This window comes from Bombus affinis, unplaced genomic scaffold (genome assembly GCF_024516045.1).
Source record: "Bombus affinis isolate iyBomAffi1 unplaced genomic scaffold, iyBomAffi1.2 ctg00000360.1, whole genome shotgun sequence".
Taxonomy (NCBI): Eukaryota; Metazoa; Arthropoda; class Insecta; order Hymenoptera; family Apidae; genus Bombus; species Bombus affinis.
In genome coordinates, this window is record NW_026109036.1 from 53,380 (window position 1) to 76,777 (window position 23,398).

The 23,398-nt window shown below is 30.1% G+C and overlaps 1 long non-coding RNA gene across 3 annotated transcripts; it reads left to right on the forward strand.

Moving 5' to 3' along the window:
• The first annotated feature begins 6,532 nt into the window (after window positions 1–6,532).
• LOC126927954 (uncharacterized) lies at window positions 6,533–15,456 on the forward strand. Of its 3 annotated transcripts, none has more exons than XR_007716091.1 (2): window positions 6,533–6,796; window positions 15,301–15,456. It is a non-coding gene; the product is annotated as an uncharacterized LOC126927954 (long non-coding RNA). The 3 variants fall into 3 exon arrangements; XR_007716092.1 differs by lacking the exon at window positions 15,301–15,456 and adding an exon at window positions 6,956–7,111; XR_007716090.1 differs by lacking the exon at window positions 6,533–6,796 and adding an exon at window positions 14,878–15,141.
• The last annotated feature ends 7,942 nt before the right edge of the window (window positions 15,457–23,398 follow it).

Here is a 23,398-nt window from a genome sequence, read left to right on the forward strand (position 1 = left end):
GGTTATACTTCATATAGTGATGCAATATAACGTTATGCATTATAACGTAATAGTATATAACGTTATTCGTCATACAGTGATGCAATATGTAGTCATACGTTATAGCGTAATACTCTATAACGTTATAAGTTATAATGCAATAGTATATTTCGTTATGCGTCATATAGTGATGCAATATAACGCTATACGTTATAACGTAATAGTTCATAACGTCATACGTCATATACGGATGCTATATATCGTTATAAGTGATATAGTGATGCAATATATCGTTATACCTTATAACGTAATAGTATATAACGTTGTACGTCATATAGTGATGCAGTATAACGTTATAGGTTGTAACGTAATGCTCCATAACGTTATGCTTCATATAGTAATGCAATATACCGTTATACGTTATAACAGTATATGACGTTATACGTCATATAGTGATGCACTATAACGTTACAGGTAATAACGTAATAGTATATAACGTTATACGTCAAATAGTGATGTAATATATCGTTATCCGTTATAACGTAATAGTATAAAACGTTATACGTCATATAGTGATGCAATATAACGATATGCATAATAGACGTAATAGTATATAACGCTATACGTCAAATAGTGATGCAATATAGCGTTATACGTTATAACGTAATAGTATATAAAGTTATACGTCATATAGTGATGCAGTATAACGTTATAGGTAATAACGCAATAGTATATAACGTTATGCGTCACATAGACATGCAATATGTCGTTATACTTTGTAACGTAATGCTCCATAACGTTATGCGTCATATAGTAATGCAATATAACGATATATGTTATAACGTAACAGTATATGACGTTATTCGTCATATAGTGATGCAGTATAACGTTATAGGTAATAACGCAATAGTATATAACGTTATACTTCACATAGACATGCAATATATCGTTATACGTTATAACGTAACAGTATATGACGTTATTCGTCATATAGTAATGCAATATGTAGTCATACGTTATAGCGTAATACTCTATAACGTTATAAGTTATAATGTAAAAGTATTTGACGTTATGCGTCATATAGTGATGCAATATAACGTTATATCTTATAACGTAATAGTATATAACGTTATACGTCATATAGTGATGCAGTACAACGTTATAGGTTATAACGTAATAGTATATAAGGTTATACTTCATATAGTGATGCAATATATCGTTATACATTATAACGTAATAGTATATAAGGTTATACTTCATATAGTGATGCAATATATCGTTATACCTTATAACGTAATAGTATATAACGTTGTACGTCATATAGTGACGCAGTATAACGTTATAGGTTGTAACGTAATAATCCAGAACGATATACGTCATATAGTAATGCAATATAACGTTATACGTTATAACAGTATATGACGTTATACGACATATAGTGATGCAGTATAACGTTATATGTTATAACGCAATAGTATATAACGTTATACGTCACATAGTGATGTAATATATCGTTATACGTTGTATCGCAATACTCCATAACGTTGTACGTCATATAGTAATGCAATATAACGTTATACGTTATAACGTAATAGTATATGACGTTATTCGTCATATAGTGATGCAATATAACGTTATAAGTGATATAGTGATGCAATATAACGTTATGCCTTATAACGTAATAGTATATAACGTTATACGTCATATAGGGCTGCTATATAACGTTATAAGTGATGTAGTGATGCAATATAACGTTATAAGTGATATAGTGATGCAATATAGCGTTATGCGTTATAACGTAATAGTATAAATCGTTATACGATATAAGGAAATACTCTATAACGCTATACGTTATAACGTAGTAGTTCATAACGTTATACGTCATATAGGGATGCTATATAACGTTATAAGTGATATAGTGATGCAGTACAACGTTATATCTTATAACATAATATAATATTATGATAGTATAATATTATGAATATCGTCATATAGTGATGCAATATATCGTTATACGTTATAACGTAATAGTATATAATGTTATACGTCATATAGTGATGCAATATAACGTTATACGTTATAACGTAAGAGTATATGACGTTATTCGTCGTATACTGATGCAAAATATCGTTATACCTTATAACGTAATAGTATATAACGTTATACGTTATATAGTGATGCAGTACAACGCTATAGGTTATAACGTAATAGTATATGACGTTATACGACATATAGTAGTGCAATATAACGTTATAAGTGATATAGTGATGCAATATAACGTTATATCTTATAACGTAATAGTATATAACGTTATACGTCATATAGTGATGCAGTACAACGTTATAGGTTATAACGTAATAGTATATGACGTTATACGTCATACAGTGACGCAGTATAACGTTATAGGTTGTAACGTAATAATCCAGAACGAGATACGACATATAGTAATACAATATAACGTTATACGTTATAACAGTATATAACGTTATACGTCATATAGTGATGCAGTATAACGTTATAGGTTATAACGTAATATTATATAACGTAATACGTCACATAGTGATGGAATATATCGTTATCCGTTATAACATAATAGTATATAACGTTATACGGCATATGGTGATGCAATATAACGTTATGCATTATAACGTAATAGTATATAACATTATACGAGAAGATAGTGATGCAATATATCGTTATACGTTATAACGTAACAGTATATGACGTTATTCGTCATATAGTGATGCAATATGTAGTCATACGTTATAGCGTAATACTCTATAACGTTATAAGTTATTATGTAATAGTATATGACGTTATGCGTCATGTAGTGATGCAATATATCGTTATGCGTTATAACGTACTAGAATATAACGTTATATTTTCATATAGTGATGCAATATAACGTTATAAGTGATATAGTGATGCAATATAACGTTATACCTTATAACGGAATAGCATATAACGTTATACGTCATAGAGTGATGCAGTACAACGTTATAGGTTATAACGTAATCGTATATGACGTTAAACGTCATATAGTGGTACAATATATCGTCATACCTTATAATGTAATAGTATATAAGGTTATACTTCATATAGTGATGCAATATATCGTTATACCTTATAACGTAATAGTATATAAGGTTATACTTCATATAGTGATGCAATATAACGTTGTGCGTTATAACGTACTAGTATATAACGTTATACTTCATATAGTGATGCAATATAACGCTATAAGTGATATATTGATGCAATACAACGTTATGTCTTACAACGTAATAGCATATAACGTTATACGTCAAATAGTGATGCAATATATCGTTATACATTATAACGTAACAGTATATGACGTAATTCGTCATATAGTGATGCAATATGTAGTCATACGTTGTAGCGTAATACTCTATAACGTTATAAGTTATAATGTAATAGTATATGACGTTATGCGTCATGTAGTGATACAATATAACGTTATGCGTTATAGCGTACTAGAATATAACGTTATACTTCATATAGTGATGCAATATAACGTTATAAGTGATATAGTGATGCAATATAACGTTATGCGTTATAATGTAATAGTATATAACGTTGTACGTCATAGAGTGATGCAGTACAACGTTATAGGTTATAACGTAATCGTATATGACGTTAAACGTCATATAGTGGTACAATATATCGTCATACCTTATAATGTAATAGTATATAAGGTTATACTTCATATAGTGATGCAATATATCGTTATACCTTATAACGTAATGGTATATAAGGTTATACTTCATATGGTGATGCAATATAACGTTATAAGTGATATAGTGATGCAATATAACGTTATACCTTATAACGTAATAGCATATAACGTTATACGTCATAGAGTGATGCAGTACAACGTTATAGGTTATAACGTAATCGTATATGACGTTAAACGTCATATAGTGGTACAATATATCGTCATACCTTATAATGTAATAGTATATAAGGTTATACTTCATATAGTGATGCAATATATCGTTATACCTTATAACGTAATAGTATATAAGGTTATACTTCATATGGTGATGCAATATAACGCAATGCGTTATAACGTAATATTATATAAAGTTATACATCATATAGTGATGCAATGTGGCGTTATAAGTTATAACGTGATAGTATAAACGTTATACGTCATATAGTGATGCAATAATACGTTACACGTCATATAGAGATGCAATATAACGTTATACGTCATATAGTGATGCAATGTAGCGTTATACGTTATAACGTAATAGTACATGACGTTATGCGTCATATAGTGATGAAATATAACGTTATAAGTGATATAGTGATGCAATACATCGTTATACCTTATAACGTAATAGTATATAACGTTATATGTCATATAGTGATGCAGTATAACGTTATAGGTTATGACGTAATAGTATATAACGTTATACGTTATATAGTGATGCAACATAAAGCGATACGTCATATAGAGATGAAATATAACGGTATAAGCTTTAACGTAATAGTATATAACGTTATACGTCATATAGTGATGCAATATAAAGTTATAAGTCATATAGTGGTGCAATATAAAGTTATACGTTATAATGTAATAGTTTATAACGTTGTACGTCATATAGTGATGCTGTATAACGTTATAGGTTATAACGTAATATCATATAACGTCACACGTCACATAGTAATGCATTATGTCGTTATACGTTATAACGTAATACTCCGTAACGTTATACGTGATATAGTGATGCAATATAACGTTAAATGTTATAACGTAACAGTATACTACGTATACGTTATACGTAGAATAGTGATGCAAAATATCGTTATACCTTATAACGTAATAGTATATAACGTTATACGTTATATAGTGATGCAGTACAACGCTATAGGTTATAACGTAATAGTATATGACGTTATACGACATATAGTAGTGCAATATAACGTTATAAGTGATATAGTGATGCAATATAACGTTATATCTTATAACGTAATAGTATATAACGTTATACGTCATATAGTGATGCAGTATAACGTTATAGGTTATAACGTAATAGTATATTATGTTATACGTCGCATCGTAATGCAATATGTCGCTATACGTTATAACGTAATGCTCCATAACATTATACGTTATGTAGTGATACTGTTACGTTTCGTAATCCAAATTTTGAAATTTTAAACAATGTAGTAGTCGCTGCCACCAGAAACAGTCTAAGGACTGTTTCAATTAGATATTTCTTGTTAGATTATGTAACGTTGATTGGAGTTTATGCCACTGGTCAACAATCTCCACGTTTCGGCTAACCTGCTATGCGCAGGAATACTAGCACGGGAGAGGATTGTTTGGAATAAACAATTATATTATAAATAATTATTACAGGCGGAATTAATGACGAATTATACTCATCATTGGTATTATTTATTATTTTAATTATTAATTATTAATAATAATTAAAGTTGACTCACCTGACGTTGGCCTCCGCTGATGAACGGCAGGCCGCTGGGATGATTCCGGTTTTACAAAGATCGACACTTCTATAATTTTTCGTTTTAATCTTTATTTAATTTGAACAGTGTAAACAACAGTGTGTCCGGACATGTTTAACAATTCGAAATTCTAACACAAAAACTTGAGCCAACTATTGTTTTAATTCTAACTGACTAATAACAATTATTTTATAATTCGAACTGACTAATAACATTTATATCTCGTAATTCTTAAACTCGGACTGGAACGAACAATTATTCTCTAATCCTAACTTAAATTCTAATTAAATCAACTGAACGAACTGATACCAGACTCACTCAAATTCAATTGAACGACTAACAATTACACTCCTTATTTTCGCTAAATTCTCCTGAACCAACTAATCACAATTGCCCTATCCTATTTCTTTATTCTAACTGAATTACTCTTCTTTAATTTCGTTAAATTCTCCCGAACGCTATCAATTTCTCTGACTATATTCTAACTGAACCAACTAATGGCAGTTACTCTCTTTTCACAATTACTCTGATTGTTCTAACTGAACCACTAACAATTAATCGCTAACGCTAACGCTAACAATTAATCTGACTCTTCTTTATTTTTCGCTAAATACTCCCGAACCGCTAACAATTACTCTCTTACTCTTTTATTCAACTGGTAACGATTACTCCGATTTGAATTGTGTCGCTACGCTTTTTATAATGACATCCCCAATGGGATGACAGTCACGTGACAGTTCGTTCCGGTGGGAATCGCAATGCTGCAGGTTTTTAGAGTTTTCATGAGAAGACGTGGAGTTTGATGATTACAGGTTATGTTGAGTCATGGACACAAAAGCGTCCGCGCCTGTGCGAACCGTGTGAGTGTGTTTTTAGTATTCTGTCTCGTTTCGCATGTTGTTTGTTTCCTTAAACTTGTGAATTTGTTTTAGCGCAAGAGGAAGAAGATATGTGAATGGTACGAGATGACGTGATCGACGTGCGTGTGTGAATATGTGCGAGAGATGATGCTGAAGTGGCGGTTTTCCATCCAAATAGGCACAGTGGCACCCTCGTTGGCGTCGTGTCCTGATGATCTTTTGACAATTTGGTTTTATTTGACAATATGAGATATATTTTGCTCCTTGTAGATTTATATGTCCATATTTGCTATATATTAAATCGTGTATATTTTATATTACTTTCTTGTTATTAGGTTATTAGTTGTGTAGCTCCAGTTTCTGATCTATGGAAAGTGGTGAAACGTCTTCACGAAATACAATTTCATTCGCTTTCCTCCCTTGCATTGGCACGCTGTGAGTGGTGTCGACTTCCAAATGAGGTTTGTGTATCTTGATTATTATGCGTTTAATGATAGATACGGAGGTATCTTTGTCAGAGTTTCCCATGCGGACTGTCTCGGTGTGTATCTTGTTATGATTTCTTTTATTTAGTTCATCCTGCTTCTTTCGTATTTTATTCACTGCATATGATATTTCAGTGCAAGAAGAAGAAGAATTGTAAAGAATCCGTAAGTGGCCCTAGAAGACGCAGTCATCGTGTGAGGTGTTGTCGGCAGGAACGAAGAGTCGAAGTTGTTGAAGAAGTCGTGTGACATTTGTATTGTTTCTGGTTATATACAACGCTATTTCACATATCTATGTATATATGTATATTATTATATTATTATATATTATTATATTGAATCTTCAGTTGGTTTTGTTGAATGTTCAGTAATGTAATTTTTACAAGGTGGTTTTGTATATTAGATGAGTAGTTGTTCGATATAATAATATGTGTATATATATATATACATTTCACAATGTAATTTTCCATTATGTAAAATATATATATGCATATGTATATGTGCGCGTATTGTTATTCTCATTGTTTCGCGGATCGTTAATTGGTTGAATATTCCATAATGTGGATTTCGTATATAATTCTCTAGGTTCGTAGAAATGTAAATCTATATATTTATTTCTTTGCGTTTTAATGGTTTAATAACGTATACATACATATATATATATTATGAATTTTTCCCAAAGATACGCGTACGCATGTGTATATCTATATATGCGTGTGTCGCAGAGTAATCTTGTATACAATTTTCACTTTTATTAGAATGCTGATGTAGTGTAGTATATTTTATTTCTTTTATATTTTATTGGATTACCAATTATTCAGATTCACGAAGTAGGTCACACACACAGATAGGCATACACATGCGTGTATATACATGTGTTTTCGCAGAGAAATCTCACACATTTGAATCGCGGCTTGTTTTATTTATTGGTTCATTTAATTATTTCATTTTGTTTGTATTTTATATGTCATTGCTGATTGGTTGTAGTGTTTCTTCTTATTGATTCATTTATTTCATTTTGATTGTCTGTCGTATAATTCTTTTTATTTTGATTGGTTAGTTATTAGTTAATTTATTATTATTGGTCCTGTTTAATTATTCATAAGTTATTGGTTCGTGGCGTCACGTGCGGAACGCGGGACGTGACAACGTTATACGTCATATAGTGATGCAATATATCGTTATAGGTATTAACGTAATAGTATAAAACGTTATACGTCACATAATGATGAAATATATCGTTATCCGTTATAACGTAATAGTATATAACGTTATACGTCATATAGTGATGCAATATAACGTTATGCAATTTAACGTAATAGTATATAAAGTTATACGTCACATAGTGATGAAATATATCGTTATCCGTTATAACGTAATAGTATATAACGATATACGTCATATAGTGATGCAATATAACGTTATACGTCATATAGAGGTGCAATATAACGTTATAAGTTATAACGTAATAGTATATAACGTTATACGTCATATAGAGATGCAATATAATGTTATACGTTATAACGTAATATTCTATATCGTTATACATCAAATAGAGATGCAGTACAACGTTATACGTTATAACGTAATAGTATATGACGTTATACGTCACATAGTGATGCAATATAACGTTATACGTCATATAGAGATGCAATATAACATTATACGGTATAACGTAACAGTATATAACGTTATACGTCACATAGCAATGCAATATGCCGCTATACGTTATAACGTAATACTCCAAAACGTTATACGTGATATAGTGATGAAATATAATGTTATACATTATAACGTAGCAGTATATGACGTTATTCGTCATATAGTGATGCAATATAACCTTGTAAGTGATATAGTCATGCAATATATCATTATACCTTATAACGTAAGAGTATATAACGTTATACGTCATATAGTCATGCAGTATAACGTTATACGTTATAACGTAATAGTATATGACGATATACGTCATATAGTGATGCAATATAATGTTATGCGTCATATAGTTATGCAATGTCGCGTTATACGTCATAACGTAATAGTACAAACGTTATACGTCATATAGCGATGCAATATAACGTTGTAAGTGATATAGTGATGCAATATATCGTTATACCTTATAACGTAATAGTATATAACGTTATACTTCATATAGTTATGCAGTATAACGTTATAGGGTATAACGTAATAGTATATAACGTTATACGTCACATAGTAATGCAATATGTCGCTACACGTTATAACGTAATGCTCCATAACATTATACGATACATAGTGATACAATATAACGCTATACGTTATAACGTAATGGTATATAACGTTATACGTCATACAGAGATGCAATATAAAGTTATACGTCATATAGTGATGCAATATATCGTTATACGTTATAACGTAATAGTATATAACGTTATACGTCATATAGTGATGCGATATAATGCGATACGTCATATAGAGATGAAATAGAACGGTATACGTTATAACGTAATAGTGTATAACGTTATACGTCATACAGTTTTGCAATATAAAGTTATAAGTCATATAGTGTTGCAGTATAACGTTATGCGTTATAACGTAATATTATATAAGGTTATATTTCATATAGTGATACAATATAACGTTATAAGTTATAACGTAATAGTATAAACGTTATACGTCATATAGTGATGCAATAATACGTTATTCGGCATATAGAGATGCAATATAAAGTTATACCTCATATAGAGATGCAATATAACGTTATACGTCATAACGTAACAGTATATGACGTTATACGTCATATAGTGATGCAATATAATGTTATGCGTCATATAGTTATGCAATGTCGCGTTATACGTTATAACGTAATAGTATATAACGTTAAACATCATATAGTGACGCAATATATCGTTATAGGTTATAACGTAACAGTATATAACGTTATACGTCATATAGTGATGCAATATAACGTTATACGTTATAACGTAATAGTATATGACGTTATACGTCATATAGTGATGCAATATAATGTTATGCGTCATATAGTTATGCAATGTCGCGTTCTACGTTATAACGTAATAGTATAAACGTTATACGTCATATAGTGATGCAATAATACGTTATAGGACATATAGATATGCAATATAATGTTATACGTTATAACGTAATATTCTATATCGTTATACGTCAAATAGTGATGCAATATAACGTTGTAAGTGATATAGTGATGCAATATATCGTTATACCTTATAACGTAATAGTATATAACGTTATACGTCATATAGTTATGCAGTATAACGTTATAGGGTATAACGTAATAGTGTATAACGTTATACGTCACATGGTAATGCAATATGTCGCTACACGTTATAACGTAATGCTCCATAACATAATTCGTTATATAGTGATACAATATAACGCTATACGTTTTAACGTATTGGTATATAACGTTATACGTCATACAGAGATGCAATATAAAGTTATACGTCATATAGAGATGAAATATAACGGTATACGTTATAACGTAATATTGTATAACGTTATACGTCATACAGTGGTGCAATATAACGTTCTGCGTTATAACGTAATATTATATAAGGTTATATTTCATATAGTGATGCAATATAACGTTATAAGTTATAACGTAATAGTATAAACGTTATACGTCATACAGTTATGCAATAATACGTTATACGGCATATAGAGATGCAATGTAAGGTTATACGTCATATAGAGATGCAATATAACGTTATACGTTATAACGTAATGGTATATAACGTTATACGTGATATAGAGATGCAATATAACGTTATACGTTATAACGTAATAGTCTATATCGCTATACTTCACATAGTGATGGAATATATCGTTATACGTCATATAGTGGTGCAATATATCGTTATACGTTATAACGTAATGCTTCATAACATTATACGTTATATAGTGATACAATATAACGTTATACGTTATAACGTAATGGTATATAACGTTATAGGTCATATAGAGATGCAATATAACGTTATACGTTGTAACGTAATAGTCTATATCGTTATACTTCACATAGTGATGGAATATATCGTTATACGTCATATAGTGGTGCAATATATCGTTATATATTATAACTTAATATTATATAACGTTAGATATCATATAGTGATGCAATATATCGTTATACGTTATATCGTAATGGTATATAACATTATACGTCACATTGTAATGCAATTTGACGCTATACGTTATAACGTAATACTCCATAACGTTATACGTGATATAGTGATGCAATATAACGTTGTAAATGATATAGAGATGCAATATAACGTTATGCGTTATAACGTTATATTATATAAGGTTATACGCCATATAATGGTGCAATATATCGTTATGCGTTATAACGTAATAGTATATAACTGTATACGTCATATAGTGATGCAATAATACGTTACACGTCATATAGAGATGCAATATAACGTTATACGTTATAACGTAATAGTATATAACGTTATACGCCATATAATGGTGCAATATATCGTTATGCGTTATAACGTAATGGTATATAACGTTATACTTCACATAGTGATGGAATATATGGTTATACCTTATAACGTAATAGTATATAACGTTATACGTCATATAGTGATGGTATATAACGTTGTAAGTGATATAGTGGTGCAGTATATCGTTATACCTTATAACGTATTAGTATATGACGTTATACGTCATATAGTGATGCAATATAATGTTATGCGTCATATAGTTATGCAATGTAGCGTTATACTTAATAACGTAATAGTATAAAACGTTGGACATCATATAGTGATGCAATATATCGTTATACGTTACAACGTAACAGTATATAACATTATACGTCATATGGTGATGCAATATAAAGTGATACGTCATATAGTGATGCAATATAAAGTGATACGTCATATAGTGATGCAATGTATCGTTATACGTTATAACGTAACAGTATATAACGTTATACGTCATATAGTGATGCAATATAAAGTGATACGTCATATAGTGGAGCAATATATCGTTATACGCTATAACGTAATAGTATATAACGTTACACGTCATATAGAGATGCAATATATCGTTATACGTTATAAAGTAATAGTATATAACGTTATACGTCACATAGTAATGCAATATGACGCTATAAGTTATAACGTAATACTCCATAACGTTATACGTGATATAGTGATGCAATATAACGGTATGCGTTATAACGTAATATTATATAAGGTTATACGTCATATAGTGATGCAATAATACGTTATACGTCATAAAGAGATGCAATATAACGTTATACGTTATAACGTAATAGTCTATATATTTATACGTCATATAGTGATGCAATATAAAGTTATACGTCACATAGTTGTGCAATATATCGTTATGCGTTATAACGTAATAGTATATAACGTTATACTTCACATAATGATGTAATATATAGTTATACCTTATAACGTAATAGTATATAACGCTATACGTCATATAGTGATGCAATAAAACGTTATAAGTGAAATAGTGATGCAATATATCGTTATACCTTATAACGTAATAGTATATAACGTTATACGTCATACAGAGATGCAATATAAAGTTATACGTCATATAGTGATGCAATATAGCGTTATTCTTTATAACGTAATAGTATATGACGTTATACGTCATATAGTGATTCAATACAATGTTATGCGTCATATAGTTATGCAATGTATCGTTATACGTTATAACGTAATAGTATATAACGTGAGACATCATATAGTGATGCAATATATCGTTATACGTTATAACGTAATAGTATATAACGTTATACGTCATATAGTGATGCAATATAAAGCGATACGTCATATAGAGATGAAATATGACGGTACACGTTATAACGTAACAGTATATGACGTTATACGTCATGTAGTGATGCAATATAACGTTGTAAGTGATATAGTGATGCAATATAACGTTATGCGTTATAACGTAATAATATATAAGGTTATACTTCATATAGTGATGCAATATAACGTTATAAGTTATAACGTAGTAGTATCAACGTTATACGTCATATAGTGAGTCAATAATACGTTATACGTTATATAGTGATGCAGTATAACGTTATAGGTTATAACGTAATAGTATATAACGTTATACGTCAAATAGTAATGCAATATGTCGCTATACGTTATAACGTAATACTGCATAACTTTATACGTGATATAGTGATGCAATATAACGTTATGCGTTATAACGTAATAGTATATAACTGTATACGTCATATAGTGATGCAATAATACGTTACACGTCATATAGAGATGCAATATAACGTTATACGCCATATAATGGTGCAATATATCGTTATGCGTTATAACGTAATGGTATATAACGTTATACTTCACATAGTGATGGAATATATAGTTATACCTTATAACGTAATAGTATATAACGTTATACGTCATATAGTGATGGTACATAACGTTGTAAGTGATATAGTGTTGCAATATATCGTTATACCTTATAACGTAATAGTATATAACGTTATGCGTCATATAGTTATGCAGTATAACGTTATAGGTTATAACGTAATAGTATATTATGTTATACGTCGCATCGTAATGCAATATGTCGCTATACGTTATAACGTAATGCTCCATAACATTATACGTTATATAGTGATACTGTTACGTTTCGCAATCCAAATTTTGAAATTTTAAACAATGTAGTAGTCGCTGCCACCAGAAACAGTCTAAGGACTGTTTCAATTAGATATTTCTTGTTAGATTATGTAGCGTTGATTGGAGTTTATGCCACTGGTCAACAATCTCCACGTTTCGGCTAACCTGCTATGCGCAGGAATACTAGCACGGGAGAGGATTGTTTGGAATAAACAATTATATTATAAATAATTATTACAGGCGGAATTAATGACGAATTATACTCATCATTGGTATTATTTATTATTTTAATTATTAATTATTAATAATAATTAAAGTTGACTCACCTGACGTTGGCCTCCGCTGATGAACGGCAGGCCGCTGGGGTGATTCCGGTTTTACAAAGATCGACACTTCTATAATTTTTCGTTTTAATCTTTATTTAATTTGAACAGTGTAAACAACAGTGTGTCCGGACATGTTTAACAATTCGAAATTCTAACACAAAAACTTGAGCCAACTATTGTTTTAATTCTAACTGACTAATAACAATTATTTTATAATTCAAACTGACTAATAACATTTATATCTCGTAATTCTTAAACTCGGACTGGAACGAACAATTATTCTCTAATCCTAACTTAAATTCTAATTAAATCAACTGAACGAACTGATACCAGACTCACTCAAATTCAATTGAACGACTAACAATTACACTCCTTATTTTCGCTAAATTCTCCTGAACCAACTAATCACAATTGCCCTATCCTATTTCTTTATTCTAACTGAATTACTCTTCTTTAATTTCGTTAAATTCTCCCGAACGCTATCAATTTCTCTGACTATATTCTAACTGAACCAACTAATGGCAGTTACTCTCTTTTCACAATTACTCTGATTGTTCTAACTGAACCACTAACAATTAATCGCTAACGCTAACGCTAACAATTAATCTGACTCTTCTTTATTTTTCGCTAAATACTCCCGAACCGCTAACAATTACTCTCTTACTCTTTTATTCAACTGGTAACGATTACTCCGATTTGAATTGTGTCGCTACGCTTTTTATAATGACATCCCCAATGGGATGACAGTCACGTGACAGTTCGTTCCGGTGGGAATCGCAATGCTGCAGGTTTTTAGAGTTTTCATGAGAAGACGTGGAGTTTGATGATTACAGGTTATGTTGAGTCATGGACACAAAAGCGTCCGCGCCTGTGCGAACCGTGTGAGTGTGTTTTTAGTATTCTGTCTCGTTTCGCATGTTGTTTGTTTCCTTAAACTTGTGAATTTGTTTTAGCGCAAGAGGAAGAAGATATGTGAATGGTACGAGATGACGTGATCGACGTGCGTGTGTGAATATGTGCGAGAGATGATGCTGAAGTGGCGGTTTTCCATCCAAATAGGCACAGTGGCACCCTCGTTGGCGTCGTGTCCTGATGATCTTTTGACAATTTGGTTTTATTTGACAATATGAGATATATTTTGCTCCTTGTAGATTTATATGTCCATATTTGCTATATATTAAATCGTGTATATTTTATATTACTTTCTTGTTATTAGGTTATTAGTTGTGTAGCTCCAGTTTCTGATGTATGGAAAGTGGTGAAACGTCTTCACGAAATACAATTTCATTCGCTTTCCTCCCTTGCATTGGCACGCTGTGAGTGGTGTCGACTTCCAAATGAGGTTTGTGTATCTTGATTATTATGCGTTTAATGATAGAAACGGAGGTATCTTTGTCAGAGTTTCCCATGCGGACTGTCTCGGTGTGTATCTTGTTATGATTTCTTTTATTTAGTTCATCCTGCTTCTTTCGTATTTTATTCACTGCATATGATATTTCAGTGCAAGAAGAAGAAGAATTGTAAAGAATCCGTAAGTGGCCCTAGAAGACGCAGTCATCGTGTGAGGTGTTGTCGGCAGGAACGAAGAGTCGAAGTTGTTGAAGAAGTCGTGTGACATTTGTATTGTTTCTGGTTATATACAACGCTATTTCACATATCTATGTATATATGTATATTATTATATTATTATATATTATTATATTGAATCTTCAGTTGGTTTTGTTGAATGTTCAGTAATGTAATTTTTACAAGGTGGTTTTGTATATTAGATGAGTAGTTGTTCGATATAATAATATGTGTATATATATATATACATTTCACAATGTAATTTTCCATTATGTAAAATATATATATGCATATGTATATGTGCGCGTATTGTTATTCTCATTGATTCGCGGATCGTTAATTGGTTGAATATTCCATAATGTGGATTTCGTATATAATTCTCTAGGTTCGTAGAAATGTAAATCTATATATTTATTTCTTTGCGTTTTAATGGTTTAATAACGTATACATACATATATATATATATATATATATATATATATATATATATATATATATATATATATATATTATGAATTTTTCCCAAAGATACGCGTACGCATGTGTATATCTATATATGCGTGTGTCGCAGAGTAATCTTGTATACAATTTTCACTTTTATTAGAATGCTGATGTAGTGTAGTATATTTTATTTCTTTTATATTTTATTGGATTACCAATTATTCAGATTCACGAAGTAGGTCACACACACAGATAGGCATACACATGCGTGTATATACATGTGTTTTCGCAGAGAAATCTCACACATTTGAATCGCGGCTTGTTTTATTTATTGGTTCATTTAATTATTTCATTTTGTTTGTATTTTATATGTCATTGCTGATTGGTTGTAGTGTTTCTTCTTATTGATTCATTTATTTCATTTTGATTGTCTGTCGTATAATTCTTTTTATTTTGATTGGTTAGTTATTAGTTAATTTATTATTATTGGTCCTGTTTAATTATTCATAAGTTATTGGTTCGTGGCGTCACGTGCGGAACGCGGGACGTGACAACGTTATACGTCATATAGTGATGCAATATATCGTTATAGGTAATAACGTAATAGTATATAACGTTATACGTCACATAGTGATGAAATATATCGTTATCCGTTATAACGTAATAGTATATAAAGTTATTCGTCATATAGTGATGCAATATAACGTTATGCAATATAACGTAATAGTATATAAAGTTATACGTCACATAGTGATGAAATATATCGTTATCCGTTATAACGTAATAGTATATAACGATATACGTCATATAGTGATGCAATATAACGTTATACGTCATATAGAGGTGCAATATAACATTATAAGTTGTAACGTAATAGTATATAACGTTATACGTCATATAGAGATGCAATATAATGTTATACGTTATAACGTAATATTCTATATCGTTATACATCAAATAGAGATGCAGTACAACGTTATACGTTATAACGTAATAGTATATGACGTTATACGCCACATAGTGATGCAATATAACGTTATACGTCATATAGAGATGCAATATAACATTATACGGTATAACGTAACAGTATATAACGTTATACGTCACATAGTAATGCAATATGTCGCTATACGTTATAACGTAATAATCCATAACGTTATACGTGATATAGTGATGCAATATAACGTTATACGTTATAACGTAATAGTATATGACGTTATACGTCATATAGTGATGCAATATAATGCGATACGACATATAGAGATGAAATATAACGGTATACGTTATAACGTAATAGTGTATAACATTATACGTCATATAGAGATGCAATATAACGTTATACGTAATAACGTAATAGTCTATATCGTTATACTTCACATAGTGATGGAATATATCGTTATACGTCATATAGTGGTGCAATATATCGTTATACGTTATAACGTAATAGTATATAACGTTATACGTCATATAGTCATGCAATATAACGTTACAAGTGAAATAGTGATGCAATATATCGTTATACGTTATAACGTAACAGTATATAACATTATACGTCATATAGTGATGCAATATATCGTTATACGTTATAAAGTAATAGTATATAACGTTATACGTCACATAGTAATGCAATATGACGCTATACGTTATAACGTAATAATCCATAAGGTTATACGTGATATAGTGATGCAATATAACGTTATACGTTATAACGTAATAGTATATGACGTTATACGTCATATAGTGATGCAATATAATGCGATACGACATATAGAGATGAAATATAACGGTATACGTTATAACGTAATAGTGTATAACGTTATACGTCATATAGTGGTGCAATATAAAGTTATAAGTCATATACATGTGCAATATAACGTTATGCGTTATAACGTAATATTATATAAGGTTATACTAAATATAGTGATGCAATATAATGTTATGCGTCATATAGTGATGCAATATAACGTTGTAAGTGATATAGTGATGCAATATATCGTTATATCTTATAACGTAATAGTATATAACGTTATACGTCATATAGTTATGCAGTATAATGTTATAGGTTATATCGTAATACTCCCTAACGTTGTACGTGATATAGTGATGCAATATAACGTTATACGTTATAACGTAATAGCATATGACGATATACGTCATATAGTGATGCAATATAATGTTATGCGTCATATAGTTATGCAATGTCGCGTTATACGTTATAACGTAATAGTACAAACGTTATACGTCATATAGCGATGCAATATAACGTTGTAAGTGATATAGTGATGCAATATATCGTTATACCTTATAACGTAATAGTATATAACGTTATACGTCATATAGTTATGCAGTATAACGTTATAGGGTATAACGTAATAGTATATAACGTTATACGTCACATAGTAATGCAATATGTCGCTACACGTTATAACGTAATGCTCCATAACATTATACGATACATGGTGATACAATATAACGCTATACGTTATAACGTAATAGTATATAACGTTATACGTCATACAGAGATGCAATATAAAGTTATACGTCATATACTGATGCAATATATCGTTATACGTTATAACGTAATAGTATATAACGTTATACGTCATATAGTGATGCGATATAATGCGATACGTCATATAGAGATGAAATAGAACGGTATACGTTATAACGTAATAGTGTATAACGTTATACGTCATACAGTTTTGCAATATAAAGTTATAAGTCATATAGTGTTGCAATATAACGTTATGCGTTATAACGTAATATTATATAAGGTTATATTTCATATAGTGATACAATATAACGTTATAAGTTATAACGTAATAGTATAAACGTTATACGTCATATTGTGATGCAATAATACGTTATTCGGCATATACAGATGCAATATAAAGTTATACCTCATATAGAGATGCAATATGACGTTATACGTTATAACGTAACAGTATATGACGTTATACGTCATATAGTGATGCAATATAATGTTATGCGTCATATAGTTATGCAATGTCGCGTTATACGTTATAACGTAATAGTATATAACGTTAAACATCATATAGTGACGCAATATATCGTTATAGGTTATAACGTAACAGTATATAACGTTATACGTGATATAGTGATGCAATATAACGTTATACGTTATAACGTAACAGTATATGACGTTATACGTTGTATAGTGATGCAATATATCGTTATAAGACATATAGTGGTGCAATATAAGTTATGCGTTATAACGTAACGGTATATAACGTTATTCTTCACATACTGATGGAATATATAGTTATACATTATATCGTAATAGTATATAACGTTATACGTCATATAGCGATGCAATATAACGTTGTAGGTGATATAGTGATGCAATATATCGTTATGCCTTATAACGTTATAGTATATAACGTTATACGTCACATAGTGATGCAGTATATCGTTATAAGTGATATAGTGATGCAATATAGCGTTATACCTTATAACGTAATAGTGTATAACGTTATACGTCATATAGTGATGCAATATATCGTTATACGTTATAACGTAATAGTATATAACGTTATACGTCATATAGTGATGCAATATATCGTTATACCTTATAATGTAATAGTATATAAGGTAGTACTTCATATAGTGATGCAGTACAACGTTATAGGTTATAACGTACTAGTATATGACGTTACACGTCATATAGTAGTGCAATATAACGTTATAAGTGATATAGTGATGCAATATAACGTTATAGCTTATAACGTAATAGTATATAACGTTATACGTCATATAGTGATGCAGTACAACGTTATAGGTTATAACGTAATAGTATATGACGTTATACGTCATATAGTGGTGCAGTATAACGTTATAGGTAATAACGTAATAGTATATAACGTTATACGTCATATAGCGATGCAATATAACGTTGTAGGTGATATAGTGATGCAATATATCGTTATGCCTTATAACGTTATAGTATATAACGTTATACGTCACATAGTGATGCAGTATATCGTTATAAGTGATATAGTGATGCAATATAGCGTTATACCTTATAACGTAATAGTGTATAACGTTATACGTCATATAGTGATGCAATATATCGTTATAGGTTATAACGTAATAGTATATAACGTTATACGTCATATAGTGATGCAATATATCGTTATACCTTATAATGTAATAGTATATAAGGTAGTACTTCATATAGTGATGCAGTACAATGTTATAGGTTATAACGTAATAGTATATAACGTTATACGTCATATAGTAGTGCAATATAAAGTTATGCCTTATAACGTAATAGTATATAACGTTATACTTCATATAGTGATGCAATATAACGTTATAGGTGATATAGTGATGCAATATAGCGTTATACCTTATAACGTAATAGTATATAACGTTATACGTCATATAGTGATGCAGTACAACGTTATAGGTTATAACGTAATAGTATATGACGTTATACGTCATATAGTAGTGCAATATAACGATATAAGTGATATAGTGATGCAATATAACGTTATACCTTGTAACGTAATAGTATATAACGTTATACGTCATATAGTGATGCAGTATAACGTTATAGGTAATAACGTAATAGTATATTACGTTATACGTCATATAGTAGTACAATATAACGTTATAAGTGATATAGTGATGCAATATAACGTTATACCTTATAACGTAATAGCATATAACGTTATACGTCATATAGTGATGCAGTACAACGTTATAGGTTATAACGTAATAGTATATAACGTTATACGTCACATAGTGATGAAATATATCGTTATCCGTCATAACGTAATAGTATATAACGGTATACGTCATATAGTGATGCAATATGTCGACATACGTTATAGCGTAATACTCTATAACATTATAAGTTATAATGTAATAGTATATGACGTTATGCGTCATGTAGTGATGCAATATAACGTTATGCGTTATAAGGTACTAGTATATAACGTTATACTTCATATAGTGATACAATATAACGTTATAAGAGATATAGTGATGCAATAAAACGTTACACCTTATAACGTAATAGTATATAACGTTATACGTCATATAGTGATGCTGTATAACGTTATACGTTATAACGTAATAGTATATAACGTTATACGTCAGATCGTGATGCAGTACAACGTTATAGGTTATAACGTAATAGTATATGACGTTATACGTCATATAGTAGTGCAATATAACGTTATAAGTGATATAGTGATGCAATATAACGTTATGCGTTATAACGTAATAGTATATAACGTTATACGTCACATAGTGATGCAATATACCGTTATACGTTGTATCGTAATACTCCATATCGTTGTACGTCATATAGTAATGCAATATAACGTTATACGCTAAAACGTAATACTCCATTACGTTATACGTCATATAGTGATGCAATATAACGCTATACGTTATAACGTAATAGTTCATAACGTTATACGTCATATAGGGATGCTATATATCGTTATAAGTGATATAGTGATGCAATATATCGTTATACCTTATAACGTAATAGTATATAACGTTGTACGTCATATAGTGATGCAGTATAACGTTATAGGTTGTAACGTAATGCTCCATAACGTTATGCTTCATATAGTAATGCAATATACCGTTATACGTTATAACAGTATATGACGTTATACGTCATATAGTGATGCACTATAACGTTACAGGTAATAACGTAATAGTATATAACGTTATACGTCAAATAGTGATGTAATATATCGTTATCCGTTATAACGTAATAGTATAAAACGTTATACGTCATATAGTGATGCAATATAACGATATGCATAATAGACGTAATAGTATATAACGCTATACGTCAAATAGTGATGCAATGTAGCGTTATACGTTATAACGTAATAGTATATAAAGTTATACGTCATATAGTGATGCAGTATAACGTTATAGGTAATAACGCAATAGTATATAACGTTATACGTCACATAGACATGCAATATGTCGTTATACGTTGTAACGTAATGCTCCATAACGTTATGCGTCATATAGTAATGCAATATAACGATATATGTTATAACGTAGCAGTATATGACGTTATTCGTCATATAGTGATGCAGTATAACGTTATAGGTAATAACGCAATAGTATATAACGTTATACGTCACATAGACATGCAATATATCGTTATACGTTATAACGTAAGAGTATATGACGTTATTCGTCATATAGTAATGCAATATGTAGTCATACGTTATAGCGTAATACTCTATAACGTTATAAGTTATAATGTAAAAGTATATGACGTTATGCGTCATATAGTGATGCAATATAACGTTATAAGTGATATAGTGATGCAATATAACGTTATGCGTTATAACGTAATAGTTCATAACGATATACGTCATATAGGGATGCTATATATCGTTATAAGTGATATAGTGATGCAATATAACGTTATACCTTATAATGTAATAGTATATACGGTTATACTACATATAGTGACGCAATATAACGTTATGCATTATAACGTAATAGTATATATCGTTATTCGGCATACAGTGATGCAATATGTAGTCATACGTTATAGCGTAATACTCTATAACGTTATAAGTTATAATGCAATAGTATATGACGTTATGCGTCATATAGCGATGCAATATAACGTTATAAGTGATATAGTTATGCAATATAACGTTATGCGCTATAACGTACTAGTATATAACGTTATACTTCATATAGTGATGCAATATAACGTTATATCTTATAACGTAATAGTATATAACGTTATACGTCATATAGTGATGCAGTACAACGTTATAGGTTATAACGTAAGAGTATATGACGTTATTCGTCGTATACTGATGCAAAATATCGTTATACCTTATAACGTAATAGTATATAACGTTATACGTTATATAGTGATGCAGTACAACGCTATAGGTTATAACGTAATAGTATATGACGTTATACGTCATATAGTAGTGCAATATAACGTTATAAGTGATATAGTGATGCAATATAACGTTATACCTTATAACGTAATAGCATATAACGTTATACGTCATAGAGTGATGCAGTACAACGTTATAGGTTGTAACGTAATCGTATATGACGTTAAACGTCATATAGTGGTACAATATATCGTCATACCTTATAATGTAATAGTATATAAGGTTATACTTCATATAGTGATGCAATATATCGTTATACCTTATAACGTAATAGTATATAAGGTTATACTTCATATAGTGATGCAATATAACGTTATGCGTTATAATGTACTAGTATATATCGTTATACTTCATATAGTGATGCAATATAACGCTATAAGTGATATATTGATGCAATATAACGTTATGTCTTACAACGTAATAGCATATAACGTTATACGTCAAATAGTGATGCAATATATCGTTATACACTATAACGTAAGAGTATATGACGTAATTCGTCATATAGTGATGCAATATGTAGTCATACGTTATAGCGTAATACTCTATAACGTTATAAGTTATAATGTAATAGTATATGACGTTATGCGTCATGTAGTGATACAATATAACGTTATGCGTTGTATCGTAATACTCCATAACGTTGTACGTCAAATAGTAATGCAA